Source organism: Triticum dicoccoides, chromosome 4A (genome assembly GCF_002162155.2).
Source record: "Triticum dicoccoides isolate Atlit2015 ecotype Zavitan chromosome 4A, WEW_v2.0, whole genome shotgun sequence".
Lineage (NCBI taxonomy): Eukaryota > Viridiplantae > Streptophyta > Magnoliopsida > Poales > Poaceae > Triticum > Triticum dicoccoides.
In genome coordinates, this window is record NC_041386.1 from 50,334,645 (window position 1) to 50,350,026 (window position 15,382).

Here is a 15,382-nt window from a genome sequence, read left to right on the forward strand (position 1 = left end):
TATTTCCATGACATTATCACGCATCATAATTGTTGCACTGCATTGATTGTGTTCCTCTTTGTTTGCCGGTAATTGTCCCCTCTCAATAGACGTTGCTTCGATGATGTGATCGATGACACCGATGGAGAACTATACTATCTTCGGAAGTGTCAGGCAAGCAAAACTCCTTTGTTCATTCCGATACAATCCCACTCTCTCGCTCCTTCTCTCTTTTACTGCATTAGGACAACAACGATTCAACTGTTACATGCTGCGGTAGCTGAACCCCTTTTCCTCTGCATGACCTGTCATTGCCACAGTAAATAGATGAAACCCACTAGCATGAGTAGGAGTTGTTTGAGCCCTGATGTGCCTACTCATTCATGCTTGTTTGTCATGCCTGCTACTGCTTAGAGTTGAGTCGGGTCTGATTCATTGGGAATGAATTGGAACAGTGATGAACATGTCCTACTGTGTGTGAGCTAAGTGTGTGAACACGATTTGGTAAACGTAGCGATGAGAGGCCATGTAGGAGTACATGGTGGGTTGTCTCATTGAAACTGTTCTTAGGAACTGAGTTCTGTGTTTGTGATCCATGAACAGCTACCACCACGCATTGGGCCCGAAACCAATGGACCCTCTCGACTTATTAACTGCCCTTGTCCTCTATCCAGGAGTTGCAACTAGTTTCTGGTGTTTGTAGGATATGTGTTGGTGGCCGTGTGTAGTGCTGACCCTAGGGGTGGGCTATGACGTGGTAGATACACCGTGGCATGGTGTACCAGGCGCCCGTTTGGTGTCTCGGGAACCCTGCACACATCGTTTGGGGCTGTGAGCGAAACTCCGGCCGGATCTCCTCGTGGATGGAACCCGAATAGGCGATAAACCTGGACTAGAGACTTGTGTGATTAGTCAGGTCGTGGCCGACTCCCTCGCCAGGCTTCTGCTTGAAGGTTGCCGAGATACACGACGTGTACATGGTGGTAAGTGGCGAGAGCGTGTGTGAAGAAGTACACCCCTGCAGGGTTAACATCATCTATTCGAATAGCCGTGTCCGCGGTAAAGGACTTCTGGGTTGCCTATAACAGTTCATAGACAAGTGAAAGTGGATACTCTAAAACTCACAAGATAAGTGTGAGTGCTATGGATGGCCTTCTCGTAGGGAGACGGGAGCGGATCCATAGTGGTGTATTGAATGGTGAATATGTGGACTCGTGTGCGCCACCTCAAAAGAGTTGCTTGCTGTCGTAGTTCAGGTTAGCCACTGAGTCAAAGCTGGCTTGCTGCAGTTAAACTCCACCACCCCCTTTATTGATACCGATGCATATGTAGATAGTTCTGATGTAAGTCTTGCTGGGTACATTTGTACTCACGTTTGCCTATTTTATGTTTTGCAGAGAGACGTCAGTCTCGCTAGTAGTTTCGTGTGGACTTCGACGTTTAGCTTGATACCTCAGCTACGATCTTGTGCCATCGGCAGGATCTGGTAGATAGTCAGGCTTCTTAGCCTTTTTCATTTGTAGATGTCTGTACTCAAACATGTTAAGCTTCCACATGTGCTTTGATTTGTATGCTATGATTGTTGGGTCATGAGACCCATGTTTGTAATATCTCGCTCCTCGGAGCCTAATGAATAAATACTTGAGTTGTAGAGTTATGTTGTGATGCCATGTTGTATTTACACATATCAAGCATATTGTGTGTATGATTGAAATGCTTGGTATGTGTGGGATCCAACAATCTAGTTGTTTATCCTTGGCAGCCTCTCTTATGGGGAAATGTAGTCTAGTGCTTCCATGAGCCATAGTAGTCCGCTACAGCCCGGTTCACCGGAGTCCTATTAGCCCAGCACTACTGCTCAGGACACTTGACTGGCCGGCATGTGTTTCACTTCGTTCCTGTGTCTGTCCCTTCGGGAAATGTCACGCGGTGACATCCGGAGTCCTGCCTAGCCTGCTACAGCCCGGGTTCCCGGAGTCCAGTTAGCCCAGTGCTACAGCCCGGATTCACAAGCTGCTGACCGACATGCTCGATGTGATTCATGTATGCCTGTCCCCATAGGTTAGTGCCGCTTTGGGTTCACGACTAGCCATGTCCGCCCGGGTTCTCTGTCATATGGATGCTAGCGACACTATCATATACGTGAGCCAAAAGGCGCGAACGTTCCCGGGCCATGGTAAGGCGACACCCGTGGGAATACCATGCGTGAGGCCGCAAAGTGATATGAGGTGTTACCGGCTAGATCGATGTGACTTGGAATCGGGGTCCTGGCACATCAAGAGGGCCCAAACCTGGGTAAAACATCGTGTCCCCTGCCTCCTGTTACCATCCGCCTTAGACGCACAGTTCGGGACCCCCTACCCGAGATCCACCGGTTTTGACACCGACATTGGTGCTTTCATTGAGAGTTCCTCTTTGTCTTCACCGTTAGGCTTGATGGCTCCTTCGATCATCGATAGCGATGCAGTCTAGGGTGAGACCTTTCTTCCTGGACAGATCTTTGTATTCAGCGGCTTCGCACTACGGGCCAACTCGCTTGGCCATCTGGAGCAGATCGAGAGTTACGCCCCTAGCCACCAGGTCAGGTTTGGAAGCTTAAACTACACGACCGACAGCCGCGGAGACTTGATCTTTGACGGGTTCGAGCCCCTGCCGAGTGCACCGCATGGTCACGATGACCATGATGTAGCTCTACCATCGGACAGTGTTCAGGAGACCACACCGGCGACCGCTCCGGCCCTCAATTCGGAGCCAATTGCGCCATCATGGACAGGTGGATAGACCTCGCCACGGAGGCCGTATTCTTAGCGGCGATCGAGCCGAATATCGACCTTACACTTCACGGGAGCCGTGACGCCGAACTACCAGATTCTTCCCCGGCCACAGACTCCGAACCGCCTGCGCCCGCGCCTATCGAATCTGACTGGGTGCCGATCATGGAGTTCACCTCCGCGGATATCTTTCAGCACTCGCCCTGCAACGACATACTGAACTCATTAAGGTCTCTCTCCCTGTCAGGAGAGTCTTGGCCGAACTATGTTCGGCAGGATTGGGATGCGGATGACGAAGAAATTCGCTGCCCACCCACCACCCACTTAGTAGCCACTTTCGACGATTTGACCGACATGCTTGACTTCGACTCCGAAGACATCGACGGTATGGACGACGATGCAGGAGACGAACAGGAACCACTGCCCACAAGGCACTGGACGCCCACTTCATCATATGATGTATACATGGTGGACACACCCAAAGAAAACGACGATGAGCAATGGAAGGATCCTGAGAAGGGTTGTTCCCTTGAGAAGCAGTCAAAGTGGCAGCATAAGCGCCGCTCCAAATCCCGCCTTGGCAGAAACAGCGATCATATAGACCCAGCGATAGAGCAGGGTGAACCATCGCCCGACCAGGGCAACACAGAGAATCAAACCGAACAACCCGACCCCGTGGGAGATAACAGTCCGGATGCCATCACACCGGATAGGCACCCGGAGCAACAGAATTCCCATCAAAGGCTGGTTGCCACGGCGAGGAGTCTGAAAAAGCAGAAGCACAGGCTCAGGGCTGCACAAGACACACTCAGAATCAGATGGAGTGAAGTACTCAACACTGAAGCGAAGTACGGCGGTAATCGCCACACCAAGAGCTACCCGAAGCGAAATTTGCTACCTGAATTCGATGAGGAGGCCTTAGATCCCCTACAACCAAAAAACAAAGCGACCATCCGGTCGGATAGACGACCTCGTGTCCAACAAGCGGCAAACGACGCCGCACATAAGCCAGTACGTGATCCATGTGAGGAGTCGCATCAAAAGGATGGCGCAACCAGATCCATCTACGGGCCACGCAAGCACGCTCCAGCATGCAATGCAACACAACAAACATCCCAACACCACGGTACACCCAAATACAGGGGTGCCGCACATCCCCTATGTTTCACCGATGAGGTGCTGGACCTTGAATTTCCAGAGGGATTCAAACCCGTAAACATAGAGGCGTACGACGGAACGACAGACCCTAGGGTCTGGATTGAGGACTACATCCTCCATATCCATATGGCTCGAGGAGACGATCTCCACGCCATCAAGTACTTACCCTTAAGTTCAAAGGGCCATCTCGGCACTGGCTTAAAAGCCTCCCCAAAAACTCCATTGGAAGCTGGGAAGAGCTCGAAGACGCTTTTCGGGCAAATTTTCAATGAACCTATGTCCGACCACCGGATGCAGACGATTTAAGTCATATACCTCAACAGCCCGGAGAGTCAGCCCGAAAGCTTTGGAATAGGTTTCTCACTAAAAAGAACCAAATAGTCAACTGCCCGGACGCCGAAGCCTTAGCAGCTTTCAAGCACAGCGTTCCAGACAAATGGCTCGCCAGAGACCTCGGCTAAGAAAAGCCGAGAACAATGGCAGCATTAACAAGCCTCATGACCCGATTTTGCGCGGGCGAGGACAGCTGGTTAGCCCGGTGCAGCACCAGCGACCCAAGTACATCCAAAGTCAGGGATGAAAACGGGAAACCACGACATAACAAAAACAAGCGCCGGAATAAAGAAGACAACCCGAAGAGCACGGTGGTAAACACCGGATTCAGAAGCTCTCGGCCAGGTCAGCAAAAGCTGCCCTCCAAAGGCAACAGAGACGAACTGTCCATCCTAAACAAGATTCTGGACAAAATATATCAGATCCACAGCACCCCCGATAAACCTGCAAATCATACCCATAGAGAATGTTGGGTCTTCAAGCAGTCCGGCAAGCCCAACGCCGAACACAAGGGGCAGGATACACCAAGCGAAGACGAGGACGAGCCTCGCAAGTAAAGCACTGGGGAACAAAAGAAATTCCCACTAGAAGTTAAAACAGTAAACATGTTACACGTGACAAAGGGGAGAAACAAAGCGGCACTCCTAGAGACACATGTCCCAGGGCCTATCAGAGTGGAGTTCTACCACTGGTCGTCCCAACCGATCACCTTCGACCATCGGGATTACTCGGCAAGTATACGGCGTGCAAGATGGGCTGGCTTGGTGTTAGACCCGATAATTGACGGATACCACTTCACACGAGTCCTGATGGACGGCGACAGTAGTTTAAACCTAATATATCAGGACACAGTCCGCAAAATGGGGAGAGACCCAACAAAAATTAGCCATAGCAATACTACCTTTAAAGGAGTAACGCCAGGCCCAGAATCGCATTGCACGGGCTCCCTACTACTAGAGGTTATATTCGGCTTCCCCAATAACTTCTGCAGCGAAAATTTAACCTTCCACATCGCTCCGTTCCAAAGTGGCTATCAAGCACCACTCGGACGTGAAGCTTTCGCTCGCTTTAAAGCAATACCGCATTACGCTTCCCTCATGCTTAAAATGCCCGGTCCACGTGGCATCATTACAGTCAATGGAAATATTGAGCGCTCCTTGTGCGCTGAAGACCGCGCGGCTGCCTTGGCAGCCGCACACTAAACAGCCTCACCAACTAAAGCATCTGACAGGTCGTTAAGACCACGGATACGGTTGGACGAGTCTGGTGCAGCTATATGTAATTGATACAGGTTTGATGGCTATACCCCTATTACAATACAAGGGGCTCAACGCGCGCGCACAAGTGGCAATTAGGCTCAACTTTACTCATTTCGAACTATATATTGTTTATTTAGTATAACTTACCTTTTGCAAGGCAACTTTTCAATTAAGTTCCTCTCTTTTTCAGATGACCATCGTGATACACACGTCCAGAATACGGCACAACGGAGACACAGGCGCAGACGTGCAGCAGGGACCCGTTCCAAGGATTCTTTTTAGATTAAGACCCTGCGTAAACCTTTTTTACTGTCTCTTGTTGATACACATCCCTTGGATTCTCAGTACAATTGAGAAGGATGCTGACGTCTTGGCATGTGGCCACGTCAGAATATTGCACGTACCTGGACACCAGCGGCTTATTACAAAGGGCACTGTTTAGGCCCGGTTTACATCATAAAGACCGAATACCTTAGGGAGTGTTCGGCGTCGCGAGTTTGGCCTTATATGCATCGGCTCCGAATCATGTCTTTGGTCAAATGTTGGGTTTTCCCAGCTCCTGTGTTTTGCTGCCTTACGTTCCTCTCTATCGGCTAAGGCGGCACCAGGAAAACTACTGCGATTGTGCCCTGGTTCATCCGGACGAGCACCTCAGTAGAGAAAGCCGAAAACTGACTGTCATGATATAGCGTGAGACTGGTCAACCACTCGATGACCTAGCGGAATCTTCGGGATTCCTCCGCCTTAACAAAGGGCCGTTTCCCGGCCAGGCATGTACGTGCCCCAAATCCGGATGAGCGCGGAGTCACCAGGGGCTATATAGTAGCCCTAGTGTCAAACTCCTCTGGCTAAGTGAAAGTGTTAAAGCATTATAGTCCGGTTGCCTAGTTCGCTGTGCTATCACCTCCTTAACAGACCAAGACATTGGATCAAGTGTGAACACGCGTCTTCTGCGAACACCCCCGCATTATATGCGTGGGGGCTGAAGCTGACGACTGCCATCTTTCAGGTTATATACATATATGCATAAACGACTGCACAGGAGGCATCATAGCACTTTCGAGCAAAATTATAAATACAGCCTTAATAAATTTAATAAAACATTGTTTGTACAATGGGACTACATGTCACTAGAAAATAATATTCTTCGAGCACTGCGCCTCTATCGAACGAGCGCCTTCAAGGACTTCTTCAAAGTAGTGCTCGGCAGCCACTCGGCCTATGGCCGAACCCTGTGCCGCAATAGTGGTGGTCTCCATCTCCGCCCAGTATGTTTTGACACGGGCAAGGGCCATCCGCGCACCTTCTATGCACGCTGATCTCTTTACAACATCGATGCGTGGCATGGCTTCAAGGAATTGTTGCACTAAGCTAAAGTAGCTACTCGGCCTTGGCCCTCCCGGCCACAGGTGATCCATAACGGACCTCATGGCAAGTCCGTACAACCTATGGAGCTCGGCCCAACCGGTCAATCGCTCATTCAGCAGCAGCGGACGGACTGGAGAGTGAAACTGTGACCAGAACAGCTTCTCCACTTCGGGACCTTTCTGATCCTTGAAGTACTCGGCGGCATCAGCACGCTGGCAGCCAAATCCATGTACGTGTCCGCAGAACTCCATAGCCAGTCCAGAGGAGCATACTTCGGTTCTCCGAACTTAGTCCGCAACAAGAAGGGCTTCCCAGACATGATATCTGCGGCTTGATTCAGCTCCTCCTTCGTCGCTCTAATTTTGGAGCGGGCTTCCTTGGCAGCCACCCGGGCCTTCTCCAGGTCCGTTGCTTTGGCCCGGTTTTCCTCTTCAAGAAGCCGGTAACAGTCAGCAGCATCTTTTAACTCCACGGCCATCTTGGCAATCTTTTCTTTGCTCTTGCAATGTGCAGCCTATTCGGCCCTTAACTCTTCGGTCGCCTGTAAAGCGGCCGCATTGCTACTCCTTGCTTGCTCCTTGGCTCGGGCAAGCTCCGCCCGAAGGGTCTCCACGGTGGTCGCTCCATCTGCAGTCACAACATATTAAAGATACTGGCATCAGGCTTCTCTTATTATGTGATAATTGCCAGAAAAATCACTGACCTTGTGCCTCGTCAAGCCGCTTGTTGACATGAACGATGTCGGCATCTGCCGCATCTAGCTGCCGCTTTAGTTTGGCATACCCATCAGTCCGGCTAGCCACCGGAGCTTCCACCACCTGCACATAAAGGCGGTCTGGTTATTACCTGGGACTATGATCCTCTGTTTGCCACCGTTTTCGATGACAACCAGAGTCTCAGGGGCTACTATCTACACAGGGCACATCTAAAAATGTGCGGTACTTTCAAAAATGTACATCATTTCATGTACCTCAAAACCCGTCAGTAGACTCATAAAGGCTTCATGCAGCCCACTTTCGGCGAACGAAATCCTTTCAATCACCGCACCCATGAATGTGTGGTGCTCTTCTGAGATAGCCGCTTTCCCCAGCATATCCCTCCGCACATCCAACTGCATACCAGACGATGCCGGACTCTTTTGATCGCTCTCTTAGAGAGCCGGATACTGAGGACTTCGGGTGGCCATAGGATTACCTTCTGGCCTTGCTGGATCAGGAGAAGCCCTCCGCGACGACACCTCGGGGTCGCCCGCTTCGTAAGGCGGTGTGGCAGGGGGAGGCTTTTCACTCTCCATCATCTCCGGAAGAAGATCCCCCGAAGACGAGCTTTGCTGAGAAGGGCTAAGATCCGAACTACAAGATAAATGCTTCGATTATTTTTCTCAGGGATAGAACAAGATATTTTCGTTATTGAATACCATTTTACTTACAGCTCGGTAGAGGGCTGATCCCCGCGCGGACATTGTGCGGCAAGAATACCCTCCGAGGCAGGACGCTCTGGCGGAGATTTCTTCTCTCGTTTGGAAGCCTTAGTTTCCGGATCTTCAGAGGTAGTCCTCTTCCTTCCCCGGGGAGAGAGAATGTTGGATTCTTCCCCTTGGTTATCCTCCCTCACGGAGGCGCTTATTCCCTCGATTGGAATAGGTAGCGATGGAGGCCCGCTTTCGCCCTCTTTATTCCCCCTTCATCTTCCTTTGAGGGCACTAGACAAGGTGCTGGCTTCAGCATCTTTTCCAGCACCAGATTGTCCAAACCTTCAGGAAGGGGGGCCAAACACCAGATCATCTTCGCCTTTGTTATCCAGTCCTGGTCAAAGAGAGATTCTTCAGAATGATGTCATCATAAATAAAAGGATAGTGTGTTCGTCCATGGGATTACTTACTTGCGCAGCAGTGCGGTTGCTACTCAGGCCCATGTCCTCGGTGGTGTCCGGACACTCTATTTGGGGTCCGAAGAACGATTTGTACATCTCCTCGTGCGTCATGCTGAGGAAATTCTGAATAGTGCGCGGTCCTTCCGGGTTGAATTCCCACATGCGAAGGGGCTGGCGTTTGCAAGGCTGGACTCGACGAACCAGCATAACTTGCATTACCATAACCAGACTGAAATATCCCTCGAAGAGATCTTGGATACGGCTCTGCAGTATTGGCACATCTTTGGCTGGACCCCAGCTCAACCCCCTGCTGATCCATGACATCAGTTGTGGTGGAGGGCCCGAGCGAAAGGTGCGGGCAGCTACCCACTTGGCACTTCGGGGAGCTGTGACATAAAACCACTCCCGTTGCCACAATCCAGACACCTCTGGAAAGGAACCCTTTGGCCATGGAGCGTCAGGAATTTTGCTTATTAGAGCAACTCCTCATGCGGTGTACTGCCCCTCGACCATCTTCGGCTTCACATCGAAGGTCTTGAGCCACAGGCCGAAGTGAGGGGTAATGCGGAGGAAGGCCCCACAAACGGCAATAAATGACGAGATGTGAAGAAGGGAATACGGGGCCAGATCGTGAAAATCTATCCCGTAATAGAACATGAGACCCCTGACAAAGGGATCCAGTGCGAGGCCTAGTCCTCGGAGGAAGTGGGAGACGAACACAACGCTCTTGTTGGGTTCGGGAGTAGGGACGACCTGCCTTAGGGCGGGCAGCCTATGCGAAATTTCGGCGATCAGATATCTGGCCTCCCTCAACTTCTTGATGTCCTCCTCCGTGATGGAGGAAGACATCCACCAGCCTTGAAAGCTGGATCCGGACATGATTGAAGGTCCGAAGCACCTAACCTTGGCTTTGGGTGTTAGAACTCGAGGCGGGGGAAGGATTTGATTGAGCACGGGAGGGAAAAAAGTAAAAGCCTTGTCCCTTTATAAAGAGGGTGAATATCAAGCGTCCTCCTCGTGGCCGTTTGGGACTTGCCTAAAATCTAGGAGTCCTAGGCACGGTTGGGTTACCCACGTCCATATTAATGAGAATCCCATAATAAAGGGAACACGATCTCTGCTTTGACAAGACGTGTCAAGAAACCGCCTCGCGTTATGTGCGGGGCTGGTTAAAGAAAAATGGTTCAAATAATTACCAGGCCGTGGCGTGATGTCATGCTGCCAAAACATGTCAGCAGATTACATTTGTGGAAATATTATTCTCTCTACGGTGGTATGTGGAACTTATTTTGCAGGGTCAGACACTATCCTTGCATTCAAACTCTTCCGTGATGTATTTAGGGGAGGAACCCGCCTTGCAATGTCGAAGACAACACTGCGCGCCGGACTCATAGTCATTGAAGCCTGGTTCAGGGGCTACTGAGGGAGTCCCGGATTAGGGGGTCTCCAGACAGCCGGACTATATCCTTTGGCCGGACTGTTAGACTATGAAGATACGAGATTGAAGACTTCGTCCCGTGTCCGGATGGGACTCTACTTGGCGTGGAAGGCAAGCTAGGCAATACGGATATGCATATCTCCTCCTTTGTAACCGACCTTGTGTAACCCTAGCCTCCTCCGGTGTCTATATAAACCGGAGGGTTTTAGTCCGTAGGACAACATACGATCATACCATAGGCTAGCTTCTAGGGTTTAGCCTCTCCGACCTCGTGGTAGATCAACTCTTGTACTACTCATATTATCAAGAATAATCAAGCAGGACGTAGGGTTTTACCTCCATTAAGAGGGCCCGAACCTGGGTAAAACATCGTGTCCCCTGCCTCCTGTTACCATCCGCCTCAGACGCACAGTTCGGGACCCCCTACCCGAGATCCACCGGTTTTGACACCGACACTCGCCGTTGAGGCAGCCGCGGCTCGCTCCGCTCTGGCGTCCCTGCGCGCGCTATGCTCGTCGTTGAGGCAAAGTTACAATGGCAACGGTTAATAATTCTTAATAATTGTCTTACATATTCAGGATAATTTAAAATGCCAAATGCAGCAAGGCCCAGAACACTCACGACCTACATATGCATACAATTATAATAAAATATAAGCTAAAAGGCTGAGCTGGCGGCCTTCTGACGATGGTCTTTTCGGACTCCATAATGAGCATAGCACCCTTGCGGTCGTTCACTCCGAGTGTCCCGACCCGCCTCCGCCTACAGAGCTGCTGGCGCTGGGAGGCTCTTCGGGCTGCTGGGCCTCTTCCAGAAGAGCTTGATAGCGTGCAATCGTGTGCATGACAACTCTGCAGAACCGCTCCATTTCCATGTCTCTGGCCTGGTAGCAAATTCCGTCGATCACCTGCAACCTTAAGACATCACGTTGGCGATGTTATACTTCGTCAGGGACATCAACTCCGCCAATGATGCACTCGAGCCTGGCCACCACATCATTGGGATCGAGGTTGACACGGCCGCCACGGGCAATGATGAAGCTGCAGGCTGCCTTTGTCTTGACTAAATTGCGTAGGTCCTCTGCCCATTCCTTGCAGGTCATCAGGCTCTCGATGAGCACTCGTGATGGCGGTTCTTTAGGTGGGTCATCGATCATGCCGCCGAGCAGCTTTGGATCTTTTGCACGGTGGATGGCAAACTGCTCATCACACCTCCTCTGCAATATGTTGATTGTGCTCCCAAGGACTGTGACACCGATATCGCTACCGATGGGCCATGGTGTCTGCACCGGCCGATGAAGCTCTTGCTCCCCGACCTGCTCCGACTCGTTCTTCTCACCGAAGATGTAACGCAGGTAGGCGTGGGCGTTGAAGCTTTGGTCGATGCCTGGCATGCTTGGAATAACTATTGGTAGATGGGTGAGTATTAGATCTTTGCAGAGTGTCATGGCGGTGCGTTGCCGCCTGGGTTATATGTAGTAAGCCGTTAGCTGGTGGCGAGAACCCGGTGAGGGAATAGGCATGGGTTTTACAATTCACCCATGTGGAGCGCAGGAAGACTAAGTGGAGCACACACACAGCCCGAATACCGTATCCAGTGCCACGTGTTATTTATCACACAAGTGTTAACATAAGGAAATGCATGTGTAACTTACTAATCATCGCACACGAGTACTCGCAGACGCATCGTGTGCGATACTCCTAGCCACCGCAAGCAACTAGTTTGCATTTTTCAATGTTTTTTGGACACACAGAATCGCACACGAACTAACTGTATAAACCGTCTGTGTTGTAAATTCTCATCACAAACAGTTCATCTGAGTCGGCTGTTTGCCACATATCACACACATCTTTTAAGTTGAACCATTTCTGTTGCGTTCACTAAGCGAAAACAGTTCGTCCGAGTGAATTGTATGCCCTATATCACACACACCTTGATCTGGCTAACCGTTTATGTTGCACTCCCTAATAGCAAACAGTTCATCGGAGCAAACTGTATGCCGTATATCGCACACACATTGATATGGCTGCCCGTTTCTGTTGTTTTGCCTCATCGCAGATAGTTCGAATGGGTTTACCGTGTGCCCTGCATCGCACACGCAACTAAAATATGAACCGTTTTTTATGCATCCTCCACCGCAAATGGTTTGCACCTTTTTTGACGGTTTTTACATCCCCGTTTGTGATTAATGCATCACACACAGTTTCGTCAAAGGGTCTCTGATCGTAGTGTCGCGTTAGCAGCATCCTGTAGTAGTGTAGATCTTGCGTGATCGTAGGATTTCTTTTGAAATTGCATGCTACATTCCCCAATAATGGCATCCGAGTCAGGTCTATGCATAGATGATATGCACGAGTAGAACACAAAGAGTTGTGGGCGATCATAGTCATATTGCTTACCACCAATGTCTTATTTTGATTCGGCGGTATTGTTGGATGAAGCAGCCTGGACCAACCTTACACGACCACATTCATGAGGCCGGTTCAACCGACTGACATGCAACTTGTTTTGCATAAAGGCGGCTGGCAGGTGTCTGTTTCTCCAACTTTAGTTGAATCGAATTTGACTACGGTCGGTCCTTGTTGAAGGTTAGAACAACACACTTGACGAAAAATCATTGTGGTTTTGATGCGTAGGTAAGAACGATTCTTACTAGAAGCCCATAGCAGCCACGTAAAACTTGCAACTACAAAGTGGAGGACGTCTAACTTGTTTTTGTAGCGCTTGCTGTGATGTGATATGGTCAAGACATGATGTGATATACGTCATTGTATGAGATGATCATGTTTTGTAAAAGTTATTGGCAACTGGCAGGAGCCTTATGGTTGTCGCTTTATTGTATGAAATGCAATCGCCATGTAATTGCTATACTTTATCACTATGCGTCAGCGATAGTCGTAGTAGCAATAGTTGGCGAGACGACAATGACGCTATGATGGAGATCAAGGTGAAAAGCCGGTGACGATGGAGACCATGACAGTTGATACGTCTCCAACGTATCTACTTTTCCTAACGCTTTTCCTCTTGTTTTGGACTCTAATTTGCATGATTTGAATGAAACTAACCCCGGACTGACGCTGTTTTCAGCAGAACTACCATGGTGTTGTTTTTGTGCAGAAATAAAAGTTCTAGGAATGGAATGAAACTTTGTGAGGATTTTTTATACAATAAACAAGAATTTCTGGAGCCAAGAACCACCGGAGGGGGCCACCTAGGTGGGCACAACCCACCAGCGGGCACCCCCCTCCTGGCGCGCCCAGGTGCGTTGTCCCCACCAGGTGGCCCCACAGGCCCTGATTCCAACTCCATAAATAACTATTTTTTCAGACAAAAATAAAGGAGAAAGAATTATCACGATCCACAAGATGGAGCCGTCGTCACCTCCTGTTCTTCATCGGGAGGCCAGATCTGGCATTCGTTTGGGGCTCCAGAGAGGCGGGGTCTTCATTCTTCGTCATCACCAACCCTTCTCCATCGCCAATTCCATGATGCTCCCCACTAGGAGTGAGTAATTCCTTTGTAGGCTCGCTGGTCGGTGAGGAGTTGGATGAGATTCACCATGTAATCGAGTTAATTTTGTTAGGGCTTGATCCCTAGTATCCACTATGTTCTAAGATTGATTTTGCTATGACTTTGTCATGCTTAATGCTTGTCACTTTGGGCCCGAGTGCCATGATTTCAGATCTGAACTGTTTATGTTATCATCATTATATCCATGTTCTAGATCCGATCTTGCAAGTTATAGTCACCTATTACGTGTTATGATCCAGCAACCCCGGAGTGACAATAGTCGGGACCACTCCCGGTGATGACCGTAGTTTGAGGAGTTCATGTATTCACCGTGTGTCAATGCTTTGTTCTGATTCTCTATTAAAAGGAGGCCTTAATATCCCTTAGTTTCCAATAGGACCCCACTGCCACGGGAGGGTAGGACAAAAGATGTCGTGCAAGTTCTTTCCATAAGCATGTATGACTACTTATGGAATACATGCCTACATTATATTGATGAACTGGAGCTAGTGTCGTATCACCATAGGTTATAACTATCTCATGACGAATATCATCCGACAAGTAACCAGTCCAATGCCTACGAATCTATCCTATATTGTTCTTGCTAAGTTACTATTGCTATCGTTACTGTTGCGCTTACTACAAAACTATTGTTGTCACTGTTGCCGTTACCATTGCTACTGCTACTATTATCAAAACTATCATATTACTTTGCTACTGATCACGTTGTTGCAGATAATTAATCTCCAGGTGTGGGTTGAATTGACAAATCAGTTGCTAATACTTTGAAATATTCTTTGGCTCTTCTTGTGTCGAATCTATAAATTTGGGTTGATTACTCTACCCTAGAAAACTATTGCGATCCCCTATACTTGTTGGTTATCAAGACCTTTTTTTAGCGCCGTTGTCTGGGAGCATAGCTATATTTGTTGAGTCACCTAGGATTATTATCAAATTGTCACTATGAAGAATATGAAGGATGCTAAGACTAAGATTTTTTTCCTCAAAGACGAGGGGAGGTAAGGAACTGCCATCTAGTTCTGCTTTAGATTCACCTTCTGTTATAAGTAAACTTGCAACACCACCACATGCTATTAATCCTGATATGTCGCAAGTTATTGATGATACTACTTCTACTACTAATGATGCTTATGATGATGCTAGTACCTTTCTTGATAATGATGATGTGCCACTTCGTGAATTTCTTGATAAACAAATTGCTAGAGTAATACAACATGATGTTGTTGAATCTGATGATGAGCTTGAAACTAAAACTCCTGAGACACCTTCTAGAACTGGCCTTCCTATATATGAATTTCCTAAGGTACCGGAAGGTTATGTTATCAATGAGGAGACAACTAGAGATATTCTTGCTTGTAGTGATAGAGATGATCTAGAGAAATTACTATGCAAGTATAAAGAAAACTCTCTGAATGCTAGAATGAAATATGATCCTAAGTTTGCTACTTCACCAATCTTTATTGATGATAAGGATTGTGAATTCTCTGTCAACCCAGAGTTGATTACTTTGGTTGAATCTGATCCTTTCCATGGTTATGAAACTGAAACTGTTGTGGCACATCTTACTAAGTTGAATGACATAGCCACCCTTTTTACTCATGATGAGAAAACTCGCTATTACTTTATTATCAAATTATTTCCTTTCTCATTAAAGGGTGATGCTAAAGCTTGGT